Source organism: Chiloscyllium plagiosum, unplaced genomic scaffold, assembly GCF_037043375.1.
Source record: "Chiloscyllium plagiosum isolate Xiang-an unplaced genomic scaffold, Cpla_swu_hap1 HiC_scaffold_26, whole genome shotgun sequence".
Classification (NCBI taxonomy): domain Eukaryota; kingdom Metazoa; phylum Chordata; class Chondrichthyes; order Orectolobiformes; family Hemiscylliidae; genus Chiloscyllium; species Chiloscyllium plagiosum.
In genome coordinates this window covers 24,680,710-24,698,552 of record NW_028270164.1, presented here as the reverse complement: position 1 = coordinate 24,698,552, position 17,843 = coordinate 24,680,710, and the positions used below count along the sequence as shown (strand labels likewise).

Here is a 17,843-nt window from a genome sequence, read left to right as displayed (position 1 = left end):
AACTGCAAAAACTTGTAAAGCACCATTAACATACAAAAATGTTAAGATATACATGCTACATATGTCAACAAAATTTTTTTTTGCTGGTGCTTTTTCTCTCAATTCATGTATAAACTTCTGCCAGCACTGAAAATCAGTTGGATGTGTATGTTTGAATTCTCATTGCTACAAATCGAACATGACAAAACATGAATGGAACAAAAAAAAGCCTGAAGGGAGGGGGGTTTAAAAAAATAGGGAGATTAGGGAACACAAAATAAAGCACAAATCTGAGATAGTGAAGGCCATTTTGGGAAAATTATCTCGTGCAAATAGTTTGGAGTCTGCAGTTCTATTATATATCAATAAGGTCAAAATTCTGGAACTTTGATATTCGCTTGTTGTGACCCTGTCCCAAATCTCATTGATGTTATTTAATTATTAGGGCAGAAACTTGACCCATTAACAATATTTCTGGATTACAGAGATACTGTACATCTACAGAGTGGCTCATAGGCTCATGGGCTCACAGGTATGATTTTGAACTGATTTCTGCCCTTCTGGTGCAGGTGTAGCAGCAATAAACTAACATGCTGGGACTGATTAGATGATTCATTGAAGATGTGTTTACAGAAAGTGTGACTCCCATTGACCAACCAGGCTGTACCCTCTACCTGTCTTCACCTATCCCCCCTTCACCATCCTGCCCCTGCCATCCCCTTTATCTGCAGCTCCCCCAACACCCACCCCCAGTCCTGAAGAAGGATTAACCCGAAACATCTACTTCTCCACCTCCTGATGCTGCCTTGTTTGCTGTGTTCTTCCAACCTCCTGCTCATTCACCATGGATTCCAGCATCATCAGTTTTTTTTGGCCCTAATTCAATAAGCAGAGCCGGGGCTTTCTCCAGGGAGGCATAGACACCCATGCAAAGATACTAAATGTGGAAAGAACCCTGTGGGGGCTCGACATGTGAAGGAGCACCCTGCCCCAATGACAAAGCAGTTAACATCACTGTCCAAACCACTGACAGCTGTACTGGGACCGGCGACACCGTGCTGGGACCATTGAGAGCCATACTGGGACCGGTGACACCGTGCTGAGACTGGTGACACCGTGCTGGGAAGGGTGACACCATGCTGGGACTGGTGAGAGCCGTGTTGGGATCAGTCACATCGTGCTGGAACCAGTGAGATCCGTGCTGGGACTGGTGACACCGTGCTGGGACCAGTGAGAGCCATGCTGGGACCAGTGAGAGCCGTGCTGGGAGGGGTTTGACTGTGCTGGGACCAGTGAGAGCTATGCTGGGAAGGGTGACACTGTGCTGGGACTGGTGAGAGACATGCTGGGACCCGTGACACCGTGCTGGGACCGGTGAGAGCTGTGTTGGGACTGGTGACCCTGTGCTGGGACTGGTGAGAGCCGTGCTGGGACCAGTGACACTGTGCTGGGACCGGTGACACCGTGCTGGGACTGGTGAGAGCCGCGCTGTGACTGGTGACACTGTGCTGGGACTGGTGACTCGGTGTTGGGACTGGTGAGAGCGATGCTGGGACTGGTAAGAGCCACGCTGGGACTGGTAAAAGCCATGCTGGGACTGGTAAGAGCCACGCTGGGACCGGTGAGAGCCGTGCTGGGACCAGTAAGAGCCGCGCTGGGACTGGTGAGAGCCGTGCTGGGACCGGTTAGAGCTGTGCTGAGACTGGTGACACTGTACTGAGTAAGGGACACCATGCTGGAACCGGTGAGAGCCGTGTTGGGACCAGTGACACCGTGCTGAAACCAATGAGAGCTGTGTTGGGACCAGTGACACTGACTTGGGACCAGTGACACCGTGCTGGGACCGGTGAGAGCCATGCTGGGACCAGTAAGAGCTGCGCTGGGACTGGTGAGAGCCGGGCTGGGACTGGTTAGAACTGTGCTGGGACCGGTGACACTGTACTGGGTCAGGTGACACTGTGCTGGGACCGGTGAGAGCCGTGTTGGGACCAGTGACACTGTGCTGGGACCGGTGACACCGTGCTAGAACCGGTGAGAGCTGTGTTGGGACCAGTGACACTGTGCTGGGACCAGTGACACCGTGCTGGAACCAGTGAGAGCTGTGTTGGGACCAGTGACACTGTGTTGGGACCAGTGACACCGTGCTGGGACTGGTGACACATACTGGGACCCGTAACACCGTGCTGGGACCGGGTGAGAGCCATGCTGGGACCAGTGACACCGTGCTGGGATTGGTAACATGTGCCGGGACTGGTAACATGTGCCGGGACCATTGAGAGCTATGCTGGGACCGGTGACACCGTGCTGGGACCGGTGAGAGCCGCACTGGACTGGTGACACTGTGCTGGGACTGGGTGACATCATGTTGGGACTGGTGAGCGATGCTGGGACTGGTAAGAGCTGCGCTGGGACCAGTAAGAGCCGCGCTGGGACTCGTGAGACCCATGCTGGGACCGGTTAGAACTGTGCTGGGACCGGTGACATTGTACTGGGTCAGGTGACACTGTGCTGGAACCGGTGAGAGCCGTGTTGGGACCAGTGACACTGTGCTGGGACCAGTGACACCGTGTTGAAACCGGTGAGAGCTGTGTTGGGACCAGTGACACCCTGCTGGGACCGGTGAGAGCCATGCTGGGACCAGTGACACCGTGCTGGGACTGGTGATACATGCTGGGACCGGTGAGAGCCGTGCTGGGACCAGTAAGAGCTGCGCTGGGACTGGTGAGAGCCGGGCTGGGACTGGTTAGAACTGTGCTGGGACCGGTGACACTGTACTGGGTCAGGTGACACTGTGCTGGGACCGGTGAGAGCCGTGTTGGGACCAGTGACACTGTGCTGGGACCGGTGACACCATGCTAGAACCGGTGAGAGCTGTGTTGGGACCAGTGACACTGTGCTGGGACCAGTGACACCGTGCTGGAACCAGTGAGAGCTGTGTTGGGACCAGTGACACTGTGTTGGGACCAGTGACACCGTGCTGGGACTGGTGACACATGCTGGGACCCGTAACACCGTGCTGGGACCGGGTGAGAGCCATGCTGGGACCAGTGACACCGTGCTGGGACTGGTAACATGTGCCGGGACCATTGAGAGCTATGCTGGGACCGGTGACACCGTGCTGGGACCGGTGAGAGCCGCACTGCGACTGGTGACACTGTGCTGGGACTGGGTGACATCATGTTGGGACTGGTGAGCGATGCTGGGACTGGTAAGAGCTGCGCTGGGACCAGTAAGAGCCGCGCTGGGACTCGTGAGACCCATGCTGGGACCGGTTAGAACTGTGCTGGGACCGGTGACATTGTACTGGGTCAGGTGACACTGTGCTGGAACCGGTGAGAGCCGTGTTGGGACCAGTGACACTGTGCTGGGACCAGTGACACCGTGTTGAAACCGGTGAGAGCTGTGGTGGGACCAGTGACACCCTGCTGGGACCGGTGAGAGCCATGCTGGGACCAGTGACACCGTGCTGGGACTGGTGATACATGCTGGGACCGGTGAGAGCTGTGCTGGGACCGGTGACACCGAGCTGGGACCGGTGAGAGCCATGCTGGGACCAGTGACACCGTGCTGGGACTGGTGACACATGCTGGGACCGGTGAGAGCTGTGCTGGGACCGGTGACACCGAGCTGGGACTGGTGAGAGCCGTGTTGGGACCAGTGATACTGTGCTTGGACCAGTGACACCGTGCTGGAACTGGTGAGAGCCGTGTTGGGACCAATGACACTGTGCTGGGACTGGTGACACGTGCTGGGATGGGTGAGAGCTGTGCTGGGACCCGTGACACCGTGCTGGGACCGGTGAGAGCCGTGCTGGGACCGGTGAGTGCCATGTAGGGACTGGTGACAGTGCTGGGACCGGTAACACCGTGCTGAGACAGGTGACACCGTGCTGGGACCAGTGACACTGTGTTGTGACCGGTGACACTCTGCTGGGATCAGTGACACTGTGCGGGGACCAGTGGTACTGTGCTGGGACCAGTGACACCGTGCTGGGACCGGTGACACTGTGCTAGGACCAGTGACACTGTGCTGGGACCGGTGACACTGTGCTAGGACCAGTGACACTGTGCTGGGACCGGTGACACTGTGCTAGGACCAGTGACACTGTGCTGGGACTGGTGACATTGTGCTAGGACTGGTGATACTGTGCTGGGACCGGTGAGAGTCGTGCTGGGACCAGTGACACCGTGCTGGGACTCAGTGAGAGCCGTGCTTGCCCACTGCCATGACAGAGGCTGACACCATGCCACATTCGTTTGGGGGTGTGGGTGGGGGCTCGAGCCTGACGATTGGAATATGCAGGGTGCCGTAAGGTCAAGCCCTCTGATGCCGGAGGGCTCTAGACTCAGCATTGAGGGGGACAAAGAGGACGGGTCTTCTGTGACATCCCAGCTGCACACCTGCCAGCCAAAGCGAGTGTGACTGATTGCCAAGTGACCCACAGACAGGCAAAGAAGCCGGGATTGCAAACTGCATTCAAAGTGTCAATGATCAATGTATTCTGCAATTCACACTAATTCTCATTGCTAGCTGCATTCTTCATCAATGCACAAGCCAAGTGATCCACTGTTAGGGGTAGTTTGAGGATTTTGTCTGTTCCTCGCCAGAGGTAAATGATCCAGACCGCATGTACACCTCCCACTTCCACAATGCCCACCTATCCATCCGCCAGGACCAGCATTGGCAATGGCATGCACCCATGCATTGTAGTGTGAAGGAGTGCAGAGTTCCATCCTGGTGCGGCCCGTGGGTGGCTCTGTGGACTCACCCCTCAGGACAATCGAAATACAAAAATGGTTTGACAAAAGACAGGGCGCTCATGAGGCGCTTCATGCCAGGCTCTCAAATTGCCTGTAACTGTACTGACATGCACCGCGGCTGACAGAAGCAGAATCTCTGCCACCAAACCTCCCACCAAGTGTAATGAGGGCTGCAGTAGCTTGCCTGAGAAAATAGGAGGCAGAAACGAACCAGGAATCTGTTCGGCAACGTCACTGACATGTGCATGTGGCAGAGGGGTGACAAACGGATGTCTATGTGGAGTCATGACAGGGACCACACAGGCCTAAGCGATGACCGCCTGACTTGTGTGGGGGATGGAGACAGGAACAGTTCATCCCTCCTGACCTTTCTCGCATGCAGCTTACTCACAGTCACCAACCAATGACCAATGGATGACATCAGGCACCTCGAGTGAGAGCTGGATCCTTTATTAACCCTCTGCATGGAGCTTGAGAACCGACGGGTGGAAACACACAAGTCTTTTAAACGCTGCCGACAACCCATAAACACACAGAGACACAAGAAAGTTGAAAATAATCACCTATCACACATTTCCACTCCACTCTCCCCACTGAAATTCAGTAATGAGTCGGAACAGGAAGGAAACCTGGAGCAAATAGTCTCCAGATGAAAATATTGTCCTTTATACAAAAATATGGACTGAAGGGTCTGCTTCTGTGCAGTATGACTTTACAACTCTATAATTAAGAGGAGGAGGAACCCATTTGACCTTTCGAATGAATATTGTTATTCAAAAAAAAAACATAGCTGTTCTGTTTTTAGCCTCAAATGTATATTCGCACCTACTCCCATTAAACTGCAATGATACAAACAAAAACATGAGAATTTGAGATGTTACTTGTTTTATATTCATCTGTTAATTATTACTTGATTAGCTTATTCGCATTATGCTCCAATTATTAATCTGTCTTGCGAACAGCATCCTGAATCAAGGATTTGTAGCTCTCCATATATCATGTTGATCTTCCAAGTTCTTGTCTGAAAATAAATTGAACTCACACTTGAAAGATTTGTTCCATTTTAAAAGAAGTGAAAAGTTGGACTCACAGGCTATAACAGTAGATTGGAATTCAGATAAGGTTCACAAATGCTTGAGAGTCATTATTATCCATCATGATGTTATATGAACTCCTTTAAAGACAAGGCAGCTGGGGGAGTTAGAGTGATGGTGAGACATTCCTCCCAGGTTTCTCTCTTGAACATACATTTATTAAACATTGAAAACATAAAATTCATCAGCGCGTTAAATTGTGCTAAAATGAATAAACGATGAAATGTGGTCAGTATACATTCACATTTTTAATGGTACTTGTCAATGCATTTTAGCATTTAGTAAATTGTCAATGAATCATGTTTTTGTGCAATTGTATATGGGATCTTTTAGCTGTACCTTTGAATTGTCTCACTGTGACATGTATAAATTACTCATAATACCTACATAGGTAAAGTCACCATGGTCCTAGCAGATAATAGGGTTTCTGTCTCATCCGAGAGAGAAAGAGAGAGAGAGAGAGAGAGGGAGAGATGACTAGTGATGGTTTAGTCAGAGCATCACCACACATCAGGCAAGGGGAGAGGTTAAAAAGGCAAGTCTTTTGTGGTATCCTCAGCTGACCCAAAGTACAGGTTCTAACAAATATCAGAACAGTAAATGATACAAAAGCTGTAGTGATGTGTGTTCATATTTTAAAAAATATATCATCTTTGGTCCAATTTGCTCAACTTGGACACCAATGTGGCACACCTTAAAAAGAATTGAACTGAATTATAAATTATATATTGAAAACATAACAAAGAGAACTTATTTCAATGGATATTTGTGTCCCTTGGTGCTTCTGCTTCTAGGGAGGTGTTATTATTTTATTCCACTGTGTTACTGACTTATCTACTGCTGCCTCACAGCACCATGGACCCGAGTTTGATTCCAGCCTTGGGTGACTGTCTGTGTGAAGTTTGCACATTCTCACCATGTCTGTACGGGTTTCCTCCAGGAGCTCTGGTTTCCTCCCACAATCCAAAGATGTGCAGGTTAGGTAATTTGGCCATGCTAAGTTGCCCATAATGTTCAGGGATATATAGGTTAGGTGCAATAGTCAGGGATAAATATAGGATAGTAGGGGAATGGTTCTGGCCGGGTTACTATTTGGAGAGTTGTGGTGGATTTGTTGGGCTGAAGGGCCTGTTTCCACACTGTAGGGATTCTATTCTATTCTACTTTATTCTACTGTTGTGGGTCTTCTGTCTTGAGCTATTCAGTGTAAAAGTAGGTAAATAAGACAGCATCTTGAGTTAAAAATGTAGTTTTTAATATGAAATTTACCCAGAAATTGGATTATCTATGGATTGGATTATCTAAAATACTGAGGTCATGACCCTCAGTATTTTAGGGACCACAATATATGATATTGCTTATGCTTTGTTCTCATCACCTTATTAGATCTAGCACACAGATTTAGAAATGTTTTCCGAAGCAACAGGAACTAGATTTAACAAGTGAAGAGCTCAATTGTTATCTAATGCAACATATAACTAGAGAATGTGCTGCAAGAATATTATATTTTCACATTATTATAAATCTTGCTGATTTTTTTTCCTTTATAATTCAATATTGGCCTATTATGAACCATGAAATACAGCAGGATTTGGAAACCCCTAAGGAAGTAGCAGCCTGATTAAGATACAAGGTAATTTGTAGTTAGTTGTTATGGAAAATTAGTTGGTTATTGAGGTGTATTTAGATAAGCAGCCCTATACTCTGCCCTTCTCTCATTGACCAGCTCATGAACTCTCATAAACCAACCAATGCTAAATAATAATTCTGGAAATTAAAAATATTGATATAAATAAAGAACACTGAGTTACATGGTGGTTTTCATGTCCTCAGGATATCACAAATGGCTTTGTAGCCAAAAAGGGGTAACATCATAATTGTAATGTATGATAGTGCTATGAAGAGATGTGATCCAAATATAAAAAGATTATCCAAAACCTTTAAATAAAAGACACTTGGCTAAGGATAAGGCAATGAATATAAAAGCAATCATAGAATTCCCTCCCTAATAGCATTGCAGGTTCATCTTCAGCTCATGGATTGCAGTGGTTCAAGAAATCAGCTCACCACTGTCTTCTCAATGGCAATTATGATTGGGTAATGAATGCTGACCAGCCAGTAGTGCCCATGTCCCATGACTTAACAACAATGCATGTCCTATTAGATCATTGATTAGTCACTATAATCCAGGAAAGCCTGTCAAATATTTCCAACCTGAAAATAAAAACCAGCAGATAATTGCTCTAGTCAGTTGGGGCCAGCCTCTCACCCCCTTCCCCCTTGCAATCCTAGATCCATGGCCGGCTTCGGCTCTGGCACTGAGGTTGCAGAGGCTTCAACATCAGCAGTGGAGGAGCCCAGATCCAGGACCCCAGCGATCTAAGACCAACGGCAGAGTCTGGAGGAGTGTCAGAGTGAGAGCAGGAGGTGTGAGTATTTGAGGCCAGCCTTAGAATCAAGTGCCAGTTGTTATGTCTCTCTTTGCAATTCCTGTCAGCAAAACATATGAACTAAAAACCCATCAGAAGTGATCCTTATTATCATGGAGAGGAGTCTTTGGGATTTATCCCACTATCTGCAGCAAAGGGAATTCAGCCAGCTACAACTGTGCCAGGATCAAACCCCACTGCCAACAGCTTGTGAGTGCAGAATGATTTAGAATCAGAACATCAATTGGGACAATCCATAAATTAGCTTATTACATTTCCAAGAGAGGGCAGACTAGGCTCAGGTTAACTTTTCTCTTAAATAATGGCACTTCTGGCAGTGCAGCAATTCCTCTCTGTAGTGTGTGAATTGCCACTCTATACTATATCCTCAATGCTCTGGCATGGGCTTCAACCCATGAGCCAAGGCGTTTAAAAAATATTCTTCAGGGACAAAGACAAAACAAACCAAACCAAACCAATCAGTGAGCGAAATTGTCATTGTCTGTGCTGAAATGGCTGGATTTTCTTTTGGATGGCAGAGCTTCATGCCATGTTACCTGAAAAGTTAATTAGGAATTCACCCCCACTGATCACACAGCCCTGTGGCTCTTTAATGCTCTGACAATGTTAATTGACTGGAGGTGAGACTTATGCCCCTCCCTCACAAATATGTTCTGCTTCAAGAGGTAGGCACTGCAGAAAGTGGAGTGTTTATTTCCCCCTCCAACTCTATTTTGATTTAATCCCTACCCTCCTCTTCACCTTTTTTGATTACGCAAAATTGCCCTTTGATGAGAAGGGCATTGCTTGTCACCCTGGTGTTTCCTTTCTTCCTGGTGGTGGAAATTGAATAAAGATTTGTACACCTGTTGTTTTTCACTGTGTCTCAACCTGCATATACACACACACACACAAAAACGTCCTGCTTCAGCAAACTGCTGGATCAATCTGATTGGCTGGGTTTGGGGCAGGCAGAGGGGATGGGTGGGGCACGGACGGGGTTGGGGGTGGATAGGAGGCAGTGTGGACGCAGATGGGGTTGGGGGTGGGCTGGGGGGTGGACGGGGTTGAGGGCCGGTGGGCGAGGTTGGGGGCTGATGGATGGGGTCTCGCGTGCATTATGCTTTTGCCTCGTCTCCTGAATGGGGAGTAGACTTACCAGTAAACGCCGAGTCCAAGAGGAAATCAATTAACTGAATAATCAATTATCTGAATGAAATAGTGCCCGCCCATATTGTTCAGATAATTGAGGTTACAATGTCTTTCAAAAGAAATTACTTTAGACACTACCAGCTACAGTTTCCCCTCCAAGACACTCACCATCCTGACATGGAGATACATCGCTGTTCCTTCGCTGTCAATGGTCAAAATCATGGAATTCCCTCCCTAAGGGCATTGTGGGTCAAATGATAGCACATGGACTGCAGGGGTTCAAGAAGACAGCTCACCACTACCTGGGTAATGACTGCTGGCCTGCTAGTAATGCCCATGTCCCACAAATGAATAAATGAAATTATCCAAACAATAATGCATGTCCTATGAGAACATTGATTATTCACTATAATCTAGGAAAGCCCCTTATCTATTCCCAACTAGAGTATAAGTACTGGGTGATAATTTGTTTTCCACAGGGGAGTCGTTTGGGGGTTGGCCACACGCAACCCCAGATCTGTGGCTGGCTCCGGCTCTGGTGCTGAGGTGTCAGAGGTTTCAGTGTTGGCAGTGGAGGAACTTGGAGCCAGGACCCCAGCAACTGATGAGTGGTGGTAAGTGTCCAGAGGAGTATTACAGGGACAGCAGGAACAATGAAACCAGGCCCATGGCTCTAATGGTTGCAGAAGTGACAACAATGGTGGAGGCGGAGCCTGTGACTCACCCTGAAGCCCGTTACAGAGACCCAAACCATTGTCAAACAGTGAGTGGAGGCGTAGCAGAGGGAAACAAGAAGAAGAGGGAATGATGAACTGTATTGCAATAAAATCTTACATTGTGTTCAGTGTTTCAAGATGGCGTGGGAGCATGGCAACACTTCATGTTTTGCATGTGAAGAAAGACCTTTCACTGCATTTTTATAAACATGTGTCAATAAATCTAAATCTAACTTTTAAGCTGGAAGAGATTGGACACAGAAGATGGATGCATTTGGCAGCATGTCAACAGACCCAGCTTCTTCCTGACTTGACACGATGGTTTTTGTATTCATTTGGAGTCTATGTATGCAGCTGCTGTTGAAAGGAGCTGGAGGTTGTATTCAAAACTCTATTCTAAGCATACTTCTGGCACACAGTCTTGTCCAATAGGCAATCAGGATGTTGTAACCGGTTAATTGGGACATTCACAGCCATCCTGTACTGCTCCTCAGCAATATTAATCCACAGATTACGCAGTGAGCGAATGAAGGTGGGTGGCTACATGGGAGATTGAGTGTCTAGAGAAGTAGATGTGAAGGTAGGTGAGTGGAGATGTGCATGGGCAGGTAGGTGAGGTAGTGAATGCAGTGATTATTGGATTAATGAGTGAACAATCAGGGTGGGGTTTTGGTTTCCCACCTACTCTTTCCCACCTTCTCCTTCTCCCTCCAAAATCCTCCCCACCCCATGAAATCTTATCCACCAAGAAGTCTTGGAGAAGAACAAAATGCAACCCACATCTGACCCCCACCTTCAGAGGAATTCTGATGAGGATAGCTCAGAGTGGATCACACTGAGAGATATACAAAGGGCAGTTTAGTTAAACTCAATTCCTCAGTTCATACCTGCTCTCACCCATTTCCCTGGTGATCAGAATTTTGGGTGGAGACATTTTCTTTCTTTTCAGTTCTGTTTCTTAACCAAAAGAGCTAAAAGGGAGCTTATTAGTTAGCTCTGTTGCTTGTCATTTGTCATAACTCACTGGGGAAGTCAGTGATAGCATAAAAGCAAAAGTAAAAATATATAATGTAGTGAAGGCCAGTGGGAAACCAGAGGATTGGGAAACTTCCAAAGACCAACAGAGGGCAACAAAAAAAGAAATAAGGAGGGAGAAAATTAAATATGAGGATGAGCTAGCCAGTAATATAAAGGAAGACTTAAAGAGTTTCTTCAGATATATAAAGGGCAAAAGAGAAGCAAAATTTGACATTGGGCCACTGGAAAATAACACTGGAGAGATAGTAGTGAGGAATAAATAAATAACTGAGGAACTGAATAATTACTTCGCATCAGTCTTCACAGGAGGACATGAGTAATTTTCCAAAAAATCAAGAAAGTGAGGGGTAGAGCTCAGTATGGTGGCCATCACTAAGGAAAAGGTGCTAGAAAAACTGAATGGCCTGAAGGTGGATAAATCACCTGGACCAGATGGACTACGCCCCAGAGATCTAAGGGAGATAGCCAAAGAGATAGTGAAGGTAATAGTGATGATCTTTCAGGAATCGTTAGAATCAGGGAGTGACCCAGAGGACTGGAAAGTTGCTCACGTGACACCCCTGTTTAAAAAAGGAGTAAGGCAAAAGATGGAAAATTACGGACCGATTAACCTAACCTCAGTTGTGGGTAAAATCTTGGAATCCATTGTGAAGGACAAGATTTCTGAATACCATAGTAAAATAGGGAAAAGTCAGCTAAGTTTCATCAAGAAGAGGTCATACCTGATAAACCTGTTAGAATTCTTTGAGGAAGTAATGAGCAGGTTAGACCAAGGAGAGCCAATGGATATTATCTACCTGGAGTTCAAAGAGACCTTTGATAAGATGCCACACAGGAGACGACAGAGTAAGATAAGGGCCCATAGTGTTACAGGCAAGGTGCTAGCATGGATAGAAGCCTGGCGGTCTGGCAGGAAGCTGACAGTGGTGATGGAAGTGTCCTTCTCATGATGGCAGCTGGTGACAAGTGGTGTTCCACAAGGTTGAGTATTGGGGCCACAATTTTTCACTTTATACATTAATGATATGGATGAAGGAACTGAGGGCATCTGGCTAGGTTTGCAGATGATATAAAGATAAGTAGAGGGACAGGTAGCATTGAGAAGGCAGGGAGGCAGCCGAAGGATTTGGACAAGTTAGGAGAGTGGACACAGAAGTGGAAGATGTAGTGCAATGTGGGCAAGTGTGAGGTCATGCCCTTTGATAGAAAGAATAGAGGCATGGACTATTTTCTAAATGGGGAGAAAATTCTGAAGTTTATGAAGTGCAAAGAGACTTGAGAGTTCTAGTCCAGAATTCTCTCAAGGTAAACTTGCAGGTTAGGAAAGCAAATGCAATGATGGCATTTATTTTGAGAGGACTTGAATATAAAAAAAACAGAGATGTACTTCTGAGGCTCTATAAGACTCTGGTAAGACCACATTTGGAGTATGTTGCAGTTTGGGACCCCATATCTCAGGAAGGATATACTGGGCCTGGAATATGTTCAGAGGAAGTTCACTGGAATGGTCTTAGGAATGAAAAACTTAACATATGAGGAATGTTTGAGGACACTGGGCCTATACTCAATGGAGGTTAGAAGGATCAGGAATGACCTAATTGAAACTTACAGAATACTGAATGGCCTGAAAAGAATGGATGTTGGGAAGATGTTTCCATTGGTAAGAGAAACAAGGAGCTGAGGGCACAGCCTTAGAGTAAAGAGGCCTTTTAGAATAGAGATAAGGAGAAATGTCTTCAGCCAGAGAGTGGTGATTATGTGGAATTCACTGCCACAGAAGACGGTGGTGGTCAGCTCTGGATTAGTGGTGCTGGAAGAGCACAGCAATTCAGGCAGCATCCGAGGACAGGCAAAATCCGAGATGCTGCCTGAATTGCTGTGCTCTTCCAGCACCACTAATCCAGAATCTGGTTTCCAGCATCTGCAGTCATTGTTTTTACCTTGTGGCGGTCAGCTCATTGAGTGTATTTAAGACTGAGATAGATAAGTTCTTGATTGTCAATGGTGATCAAGGGTTAGGGGGAGAAGGTGGGAGAATGGGAATGAGAAACTTATTAGCCATGATTGAATGACAGTGCAGACTCAATGCGCTGAATGGCCTAACTTCTGCTCCTATGTCTTATAGTCTTATTGCACAGTCCCCGATGTGCCCAAAATCATCATAACTGTTAGTGCCTGACTTGTCTAATTCTAACTAATTGCCTAAAGGAACATGCCCACCACTTTTTATTCCCCCTGTAATAAAAACATAACTATGTATTGTAATCAAACTGATTTGATCAATGGCAAAAGGTAGAAAAGTTGAACTCAGTGAATTTAAACTCTCTCCCTTTCTTAAAGTTCCGACACATGTATAAACAGATACACGAGAAATGAGACACATGAATTATGCATGGAAAGGAATATTATAGAGAAGCGCAATACAGGCACCAGTCCAGATCACAAATATAGATGAATTGCTTTCGTTTCATTTCAGACCCCTGAGGAAATGAAAATCAAAATGTGTCCGCTCCTCCTGAAAAGGTTAGGGTCAAGCCTGCTGTGTTATCTAATCAACCAAATCAGTTGGCGTCTGGGTACCACAATCCAAAAGAGCAGTCTGACCTGACAATTCATTCTGGTTGGATTTCCTTTGCTGTATAAACTCAGGCAATTCATTGGGAACATGAAGCCCGGGAGTTGCCTGTTATGGAGGGAAGGTCTTAAGAGGAAATGGCTGAGGGACTTTATGTACCTCTATGTACCCTTAGAGTTCTGAAGACTAACCTATATATGCAATATATTTCTTCACTAAATTAAAGAACAGATCATTTGTTCTCTAAAACATAGGAAAGATTCTGTTTGGGAATTTTCCAAAATGAAGTAAGTATCAATGTAAGTGTAGTGGACAAGTTTAATGTGAACATGTAAAATTTCACCACGAAAAATAATCTAAGATCACATGCCTATTAAGAGCTGCATTTCTCTAGAAGCCTCATGTGAAGTCTTGTTTTGTACATAGTTAGAATTTATGAGGTTGGCTAAGAGGTCATGTTTGCTCATAACTAACCTCGTGAAATTTTTATCAATCCCGCTCTTGGACATGACCAGACTAGAACAACAGAGTAACAAAGTCAGGACCCAATATAAGTCAGCAGGATCATGACAGTAACACTAAGGAGGTGGCCTGCTGCTTTAATCTAAAGCCTCGGAATTGCCACTAATAGAACTGGCCATAACTGAGGCTGGAAGGTGGAAAGAAAGAGCATCTCGATATGCTGGCACCCTCGCAGGGCAATTGAAAATGTACTTCTGTGCTGAAGTTGGCTACACAGGTGATCAGAGGTCAACCTCATCAAGAACGGTATCGGGGATGTGGTTAGATAGTAATTGCCCCTAAGGATCTCCTCTTCAGGGCATGGAAGCTCCAGAAACCAAGGCCCCCCGCTATTACCCTGGCCTCTCTCTTCTCTTTCCCAATCCCTTCTCACTCCTGAAGTGTTGTTGCTTCCATGGAGCTGGAAATAAATTGTGCTGGCAATTAATCGTACCCCTTTTGGATTGTACTATGGCAATTTTACATCACAAGGCACAATGCGGGAGCAGCATGTGCACATTCATCTTGTGCCAGGATTGCACCCTGATTGCGCTGGTCAGGGTCTTCTAGGCATCCAGGGTGCATGCCTGAAACAGAGTGTGACTGGTTTGGGCTCCTTTGCAAAATTGGACTTTGAATGAATGCAGATGGAGTGTGCACATTGTATTCAGATTCTCAGCAGCCATTGCAATGGTCCTTAAAAACAGCGCTCAGTTTGACCACTAAGAATGATAAGTTTAAATAACATTTTATTAACCATTTTGCGGAGATAGAAGGATTGCTCATGGTCCTGTCAGAAGATCCATTAGGCATGTTCAGAATTGACTGCCTAGCATTAAACTCAAGTTGGTTATGATATAATTTCAGAGTCAGAATAATTAAAAACAATCTGAGCTTCTTGTCTGGTCAAATCATTTTGAAGTAAATTATCACTGGAGAATGATTAAACATTTGAATTAGTCACAAACATATTGTTATGTTTGACGCCAGTAGAGGGAAAAATAGCATTTGAGTGTGAATCATCTAACTATTTGAAAACCTTTCTGCTGGAATAACATATTGATATAGATAGCCATACTGAAATGCAGATAAGTATTGTCTCAAAGAATCAGCTTGGAATTACAAAACAAAATTTACAGGATTGCAGCATATCAGAATCCTACAGTTTAATGCAATGATGCAACAACCCCATCTCAAAAAATAATGGTTGAAGTTTGGCAGACAAATCACTGAACTTCAGACAATCAAACTGTTTGGGACAGCTTATGCAATTATATTGGTGATTTAGTATGCATGTATTTAGCTGTGGAGTGGGTTACATTCTGACACATGTTCTCCCACAGGTGTGTTGATCTGTCATCTCCCTTGACTATTTTGTAGTCATTATTTGATTGAAAGGAAATTATTCAATACCACAAGTCAAGCAATTTAAGTAAAACAACGTGAGAATTTATTTTGCATAATTTCGAGTTAAGTTCAATTTTGCAAGGCAATTTAAATTAAAATGCTTTTGATTGAAGGATGTCAACAACAGTTGGATACTAATGAGCTTCAAACGCCTGACCTAATGGTCATGGATAGATTGTGTCAAAAAATACAAGGTGACAGCTATCAAGGATTTGAAGGTCATGGCTAAAACTAAAGCATTTTGTTTGTGTTGCAGCTGGAAACAGTACTGGACTATAATGAGAGAGACTTGAATTCTGGGATGAAAGGAGAAACTGTCCATCATGAACAAAGCTAACGATGATTAAAATCATGGGAAAAGTATGGATACAGCCTATAAATACAGAACATTGAATAGTCTGCAAATGGTATTAAAAATTCATGTTAATCTGGACTGGCACTAGTCCCAAGGGTTACTTGTCTCTGCTGGTGCCATTTACTCTTACTAACTTGCTATGCGTGGTCTCCTCTCTTATATTATGCTTTGCATCTGAAATTCAATTCAAACGCTATAGCACTCTAGATCCTGTGCACATACTTAGTATGTCTCACTGATTAATCCACAAGTGAGTTCCATTAAATAATTAAATAATCAATTAATTTTTAAAAAATTAAAGTTCTGGAGATATCGATGCAATTTAATATTCCATTATATACCTATTAATCCTAAGTGATGAAACCCTACCTCATTTCATTGGAAACATTGTGTGTTGGATATTGACATGAATCATATTGTATCTAAGTTCTGTTTGAAAAAAGAAAGGATTTTACTTATATAAAGTTCATAGATTAAAAAAAACATTGGATAAACATTTTGACATCTCAGGGAAGCTGTCTTAGACAGAACCTGTCTAACCATAGCATTCTATTACATCTATAAACCTCATGGCATGAATTTTGGATGAATTTTTCTGTTAAAATTTGTCCTTATAAATTTGAAATAACAACATTTGTTCTTTCATCTTGTTGGGACAACTATGATCTAATAATTCTGTGCAATGATATCTGTAGCCTGTCAACTCTGCTATCTTGTTGTCAATTAACCATGGATGCTAACACAGGCAACTAATAGAGTATCTATTGAGATTGTATTAAACCTATATTGTGCCATCATTGACATGTGATGTAACAATGTTAGAACAAACACAAACATTACTGTCCAGGTAAGGTCTACACAAGTACTCAAAGGCCTACAATGCCAATCTTATGCCCAAATAGCAAGTTGAAAATCCACCTTGCTATTTTAATTTCTTTCTGCACTGAGTCAGTCATGGACCATTAATTGTTGCTCTCAGCATGGTTTGCGACTAGGTATATAATTTATTTCTGAAATGTTCCCTCCTTTGGATGAATAACTCCTCCCCATCTCTGAAATTTGGCATGGATGTAGCAAGATTTGATTACTGGTTGTTACCTGCTCAAACAATATGAATCTGCTAATTTCAGAGAAGCAGGTGGTTAGCTCAATGTTCAACAGACGTTCTTTACAATTTTATTGTTAATTCCCAAAATTGTTTTCCAACCTTTTTGTATATCCAGTAACAGGAGAATTTAAATTTTTGTTACACATAAAGGTGCCCCGTTAAGCTGATGAAAAGATCTTCTCCATTGTCAATGAATGAAAATGCTGATTTATGATATACATTTGTTCACACCATTCAAAGTGCTAATTTTAATGTTGTCTGGGACCAACTTAGCCTAAGTTTGATTTCAGGTCATGGAGATGAAGGACTGATGTTGCAGATTAGCTAGGATTTCATGAAATGATTGTTTTAATTTTAATCATAAACTGGAAAAGCTACTTCTTCTGGATATTATTAAAATGTAACTGTTTTAATCTTGTATTCATTGGAAAAAGTACACTTCCAATTAATACAGGTTGTCTTTTTGCATTACTTCACACGTGACAAACTGTCAAGCAATGATGCATTCATCTCTTACTGTAAATCCTTAATTTACTTGCACTGAAATTCAGCTCAATATCTGGAGAAGAGCAATATGCTCAAAACCATCTCATAGATAATTAACTGCGATCAAATCAATTGTAAGGTGTGAAATTACTGCATATGTGACATTGAGTACAAAGCAACATTTATAAGCTCTTCTTCCATCTACCCCAAACCTGTGCTGTTTCTTTGCAGTTGAAGCTTTTG

General features: G+C 44.5%; 1 protein-coding gene and 1 pseudogene across 1 annotated transcript in view; both read right to left on the bottom strand.

Annotated features, from left to right (window-relative positions):
• LOC122563188 (LHFPL tetraspan subfamily member 5 protein-like) overlaps positions 1-17,843 on the bottom strand; it is a 179,663-nt gene that overhangs the window by 77,779 nt on the left and 84,041 nt on the right. The gene's annotated exons all lie outside the window — the stretch shown is intronic.
• Positions 4,414-4,557, bottom strand: LOC148145118 (5.8S ribosomal RNA; annotated as a pseudogene).